The sequence below is a fragment of the Diadema setosum genome, chromosome 21, assembly GCF_964275005.1.
Source record: "Diadema setosum chromosome 21, eeDiaSeto1, whole genome shotgun sequence".
Taxonomy (NCBI): domain Eukaryota; kingdom Metazoa; phylum Echinodermata; class Echinoidea; order Diadematoida; family Diadematidae; genus Diadema; species Diadema setosum.
Window position 1 is genome coordinate 8,153,054 of NC_092705.1, and position 6,779 is coordinate 8,159,832.

A 6,779-nucleotide genomic window follows, 5' to 3' on the forward strand; every position below is an offset into this window, starting at 1 on the left:
ACAAGTGGACTAATTAGTCCATGGGCCAAGAGCCGAAAAATGGGTTGTTGGTACCACCCGAGGTGGCAAAACCTTTTTGGTGTCATTTTGTTTGTCGGACATAGATACGCTTCTCAAGCTATGATAGCATTTCCAAATGAGTAGCTTAGTCATAATAAATGAATTTTTAACCAATTTGGTCTCGTTTTTATATCCCTATACTTCTGAATCGAAACTAACCGCTATACAATTAATACGAGCACTGCCTTCTGTATGTCCACAGGTGTTCTGTTGTAAACGCGGTGCGCTTAGTCTTCATTCAAGGCAGCGAAGGGAATATCCAAAGGGTTATGATGTCCACAGCTGTCACGCGGTGCGCTTAGTCTTTATCTAGAACAATGTACCGTTATCATATCTAAAGTTCCTAATAAAAAGGATTATCTATACTGTTTTTATACCACCCTCTCAACATATACATCAGGTTTAAACAAAAATCACTCTGTTCATTTACAACATTATTAATTATAATGTATTGTAGTGTACCGGTACATTGTTTTTGCATAATCTTTCATTGTTGGATGGAAATAAAGCGACATTGGCGTGGTATTAGCGTTTTCAACCCAGCGTTTTCACCGGATAATGATAAATGATTGAAAAAGACGCTAAAATTCACGAGAAATTGCTTTGTTGTTGTTGTTGTTGTTGTTTTTAGATAAAGGGATATACACTGTATCATAAGCTTTGGATATTCCCTTCGCCGTCTTGAATATTAGACTAAGCGCTGTGGACATCATAACCCTTGGATATTCCCTTCGCTGCCTTGAATAAAGACTAAGCGCACCGCGTTTACAACAGAACACCTGTGAACATACAGAAGACAGCTCTTCTTTGTTTGGCGATTGGTCTCGATTCAGAAGTACAGGGATATAACAACGAAACCAAATTGGTTTAAAATTCATTTACTATGACTAAGCTACTCATTTGGAAATGCTATCATAGCTTGATAAGCATATCTATGCCCGACAAACAAAATGACACCAAAAAGGTATTGCCACCTCAGATGGTACCAATATCTGGCCTGGCCCATGGACTAAATGGTTTTGTAAAGCTAGCCCTCCTGTTACAGCAACAGTAGTCGGTCAATATGCCACATAGGAGGCCAATGATACTGTGAAGTGGTGGACCTGTGAGGGAGCGTGCTAGTCACATACAACGACCTTCAATAACATTCATGATTCAATAACATTCATGTTATAATTATTTAAAAATTGTTGTTAAAAAAAATGAGTGGGAAACTCAGTGAATTAAAACTGTGGCTGCGGACCTGTTTTCAGAGTGGCGTTGAATGTCGGTCAAACTACAACCAACGATGGAAGACAACCTGGCAAGCCACCTTGATTTTTGGGACACACTGGATTGCACGATGGACACAAAGAGAGAAAATCATTATAAGAACAGATATCAATAAGTGCAGTGAACTTTGTTTTGTCCTTTCATCTGAATGGGCATTAACTGTGAATGCCAAGTATCAGGCCCAGTGACGAGGAATGTGATATTATTTTCTCTGGCCAACTGGAAGCAGTCTGAGGCATTGAAACAAAGCATAAGTCCGATTTACCATTCTGAAACATTGTATATACGTTAGTTATCAAAAACATATTTGATTATAATTATATAAATTAGATATATGAGACAAGTAAATTTACAACTGTTCGATTTATCTACATGTTGTATCATTTCATGGTTATATCCATTCCAATACATTGTCGGTTTCGAAGCGTCATATAAATCACATCAGTTTATATCTGTGTCCGCTATAGTAATGATTAACCATATGGTGAAATGATAACTATTCGGCACGGAAATACCTTTTTTGATGACACTTGTAATTGAAATGAAACAATGTGAGTTAATGGAACATTTTGCAAAGATGAAAATAAAATGCGACTCAATGGCAAATCAGCTATAGTGCAATTAATAAATGGAAGACGTTTTTCATATTTATTTCCATTCAAAAGGGTGTGATGGATACCATGCAATACATTTTTCTTTTTAGATTTTCATTTTGATGATCATAAGAGATGAGCGCGATAATAGAAAAGGAAACAGACAAATGAAAGACTGAACTTAACTTAGCATCTACTCTATGCACTTCCATTTCTAAATCAAACAGTTTCAACTTTAAGTTGTTTATTTTTTATTTAAAGACATGACAGATATTTTTTTCTGTTTGATTTAAAGGTATGAGAGGGATTTTTTTTTTCGTTATTTTGATTCCCATACCTATTGCAGTAGTGTCGCGTTTCTGTTGCCGTCTACAGTGTAGCTACAGTTTAACTCAGTGTTGATTCAGTTCAAGAAAAAAAATTAAAAAACGACAACCAAAGCACCGTTTCCTCGACGAGACGTACAACTTTACATTAAATCCTGACTCCTTTCAGCTTCTCTGATAGCTTTAGCGACATCTAGTCAATTGCCAAGAAGTCCAAATATTCAACGCAGGATTTTATTCTTGCAAAATCAATACCGTGCATAGTATTATCTTTAGCTCTTGGAAAGCACACGGAGTCGTCCTTTTTTGAAGAGAATTAGAAGGATTTGATTATGGAATTTAGTCATCTGATTACAAAGACGCTGTCAAAATACCACGCGTGGCGAATGGTGGTAACTTTCTGATCTAACGCTATCAAGAAGTCTTTTCCGCGAATCTTTCGCACCCCGGCACACTCGGCAAGCTCTCGCAAGAACACCACGGCGAGTTTGCCCCGAGGAGCTCTCGAGTTCCTATCCCGCCATTAAGCCCCGACTTACGCAAAAATTTTGGCTCATTTTTGCGCGTTTCACACCCTGGCGCAGACGATAATTCATGGAAACTCGCCCAGAGCGATTGCGATCGCACAAAGAGTAATTCGATAGTCGCTTTCCGAGCGTCGCTCGTAATGGGAGAAGCGAGATGGGGAAGAGGGTAGCAGCATTCGATCGATAGTTGAGGTGGAGAGACAAGATGAGTCAGTGATGCATTGTGGGCCATTAATAGTGCTGATTTTTTTTTCCCCTGTCCTCCGGCTGTGCAGTCGCACCAGAAAGTAACAGTTGCATTAGATGAGATGTGAAAATTTTATCGAAGTTGACTTCATTTATGTTGATGCAGCCAACTCCCCCCCCCCCCCCCCCGTAACAAATGTGACTAAAGGAGAAACAAGAGAAACTGTATGAGGAAAAAAAGTACTATGTCATGTGCTAGCCTGTTTACATTAACAATTTGTCCTCCAAATATGCTCATTGTCAGGTTTGTGGGTGTGATTTTGTGTATCTTATTTCCTCTATTTAATCATGAGTAGACCAGACAGGGAAAGAGAGATGCCCCGTGTTGAAAATGAAACAAGGTTAGTTTGCAATCATAACTTCAGTTGACCCCACAGTCTTAGACACGATAAACGGCGCCCTCTTCCGGATGAGCTATGCCAGTGTCTGCATAATTGCAATGCATTTTAGTCAAGTTTACTATCAACTTTGAATTAGTCTTCAAGATATGAAAATTTCCCACAAAGTCAATGCATGACACACCATGTTCTCCTAATTAAAGGGCTTAATTTTACTCTTTTGTTGTGAGTAAGGGATGGAAAATAAGGGGGGAATAGTGGCTCTTTATTATCATTCAAAGTATCAAGTGTTACCACTTTGAAGGCGCATGGTATTTCAAAGTTGTTTAATAGTAAATTTTGTTGACGTTTATTATGGTAAATGATAAGGAAATTTTGTTGTCTATCTTTCTGATTTTCCTTAGCTTGAAATTCTGCATTGTTTCCCCCTTTATACTAATTCAGGGGCATTATCTGACAGTTTGGGGGAAAGAACGATTGATCAACGACGGCTCTATCTCTTATCGATTTAGCCAGAGTGTTCCCGTTAGGCATTCTCAATTGATTGCGTACCATCAGTCCAACGTTGCGTCAAAGTCATTGTGTATGATTACGTTTATATAGCATGCTTGGAAACTAGATTCATCCAAGCTAGTGATTATGAACTTTGGCACAGCAATAAAGGATGCAAAACTGGCTATTGTGTAGACGTATTGATTAAAATTACTAAGTAGCCGCCATTTATCGTCCATAGGAGCAAGGATTTTCCTCACTGTATCGCATAGTTTTGTGTACTTCTCAGACATAATGTTATACAGTGTATACACACTTTGGCCCGAATTCACGAAGGTGGTACAAAGGAAACCATGGTTAAAAACCATTGAGCGCTAAGTGTCGCATGGAATATTTCGTTACGAAATCAGTCATTTTGTCGATGAAATGATAATTTAGTTAACGAAACGGTCATTTTGTCGACGAAATGACCAATTTCGTAACGAAATATTCCGTGCGACACTTGGCGCTCCATGGTTTTTGTCCATGGTTTAAACCATGGTTTCATTTGAACCACCTTCGTGAATTCGGGCCTTTGTGTATGTTTGTAATCAAAGTGTATCCTTTTCACACATAATATTCTGACTCTACTGAATACACTGGGTCGTAATTGCTATAAATTGTTAATACTTCATAGTCATCAAGGTTATGGTATCGGGTAGATTGTAATCAGTATGTCCATGCCTCATTCCGGCTAAATTGAATGACGAGAACAATTATTATGAAACATGTATTGAATATCGAGCTGTATTGAAAATGTTAATGGTCTCATATAGGTATTATTTTCCTTTCTACCTCTCCCGGTAGATTTCCATACATTTGACTAAAATCTATAAGTACAATGAACAGTGAAAACAAAACAAAAAGTCGATTTGGTTTCTAAGAATTTCTGTTTCCTGCTAGGATCAGAAAATGAACCGACAATAATGTAATATCCTAAAAAGCATAAAAACTTGATTATGACATCATGTATGCAATAATCATATGATCCTATGTATGTATATGTTGTACACTGAATTTTACAGTGATTTGCATATCGTTAGAGTGTCATTTATGCCTATACTTGTCCACACTACAAGATCGAGATATTTGAGTGAAACTTTTCATTTTTTAGACTCTTTTTTTTTTATTGGACGCGGACTGTCAAAGTGGGTCTGAACTTGACAAATACTTCTCTTACAGACCGCTGGTACAATGTAGGTTTCGTTCAAAAGAGCTGTCACAATTTTTCAAACAGTTCCCTTTTCATCAACTATAATATTGTAGTCAGTATTGTTTATCATACAGTCTATGATATCTATCTGAATAAGTAGCATACTGTTTTCTTCTGTAAGACCTACAAAACCTACAATTGTAACACTTTATATCTAGTTGAAGCAAAGTATTAAAGGCATAGTTTCGGTGTACGGTAATACTTGACGGGTGATTCTATGTATGAAGTGGCATTCCTAGAAATAATATTCTGATTGAATAATTTGTAAAGTTATGTGTAAATATATATATGGAATAAATATTTCTTAGACATTGGTCCTCATACAAAAAAAAATCGAGTGTGTACTTGTATTATTTTGATGAATTTGATGAAACTCTACTTTGATGTAATACGGACAAGAAGAAGAACGTTTCCGTCGGGGGGGGGGGGGAAACTATATTGATGATATGTTGTCGGTGTTGTACGACCACTTGAAACACGCATCATAATACATAATTATACACTCACACACACACAAACCTACGTATCTACATACAGTGCATACATACGTACATACATACATACATACATACATACATACATACATACATACATACATACATACATACATTGGTATACATAGTTATAATATCATACAAAGATGGATCACAATTACATCTATCCATGATGGTGAAACAAACGTTCATGTTCAGCTGATGTTTTTATCTCTTTTGGTCAATCTGTCCTTTGTGGCTTTTCCTTATTACTCTTTCCCTATATTCTTCCATTTATTTTTATCAATTTGATACCGCCAATTACGTTTCTACTTTTTCATCCTCTTGTGATATATATCAACACCACTACTAATATAACTGTACACAACTGCACGTAGACAAACACGTAGAATTACGTATCAAACTTGCATAATAATGAGGGGGGGGGGGCTTTCCAGAATACAACAAACATAAAGAGAAGAGGGAAACATAGCTGGGAAGAAAATAAGTACGATACAAGGAAAAATTCAGCAGGAGCACTTTTATAGGTGCAATAATTCGACTTCTGATCTTTTTTTCTCATCTCGACTGTGAACATTCCATCTATTTTGTTGTTTTAATGGATTTTCCCCCAAAATAAAGGTAATGTTGTCATGCATGCAGAAACATAAAAAAAAAACCGTCAATAAAGTTTGAGTAAAGTTAGAAGATTCATTCAAAAGGTTTGAATTTTCAAAGTTTGGGTTAGAGCCATGTGCCAGCACCACTAGATAGAAAGACTATACAACATCGTGATGTGATAATTACTACGATAATGCAGAACATAAGGAAAACTTCAGAGATATTCCCTGTTTTGTTACATGTGAGATATCAATGGTAAGTTTTTATTTCGCTCCTTTTGGTGATGGGTGAAAGGTGGCGCTTAATCCAATTTACGACCAAATTCTTCATACACCTAAAGAGGTTACAACATTAAGAATTAAAAAGACACCCTCCCACACTTCCCTGTATATTAGTCCACAATACAGTAAAAGTGCAAAAGGAAGGGCGCCATCTGAAGACCAGAGAGATTAAAGGAAACCAGACGGCGGACACGGCACACCTGCCATTTTAACGTGCGAATTTGAAGAAACCACAGACAAACAGATTCGTCGCGTTAGCTAATCAAGTCCTTGATATCGCAATGGGAAACGTGAAGAC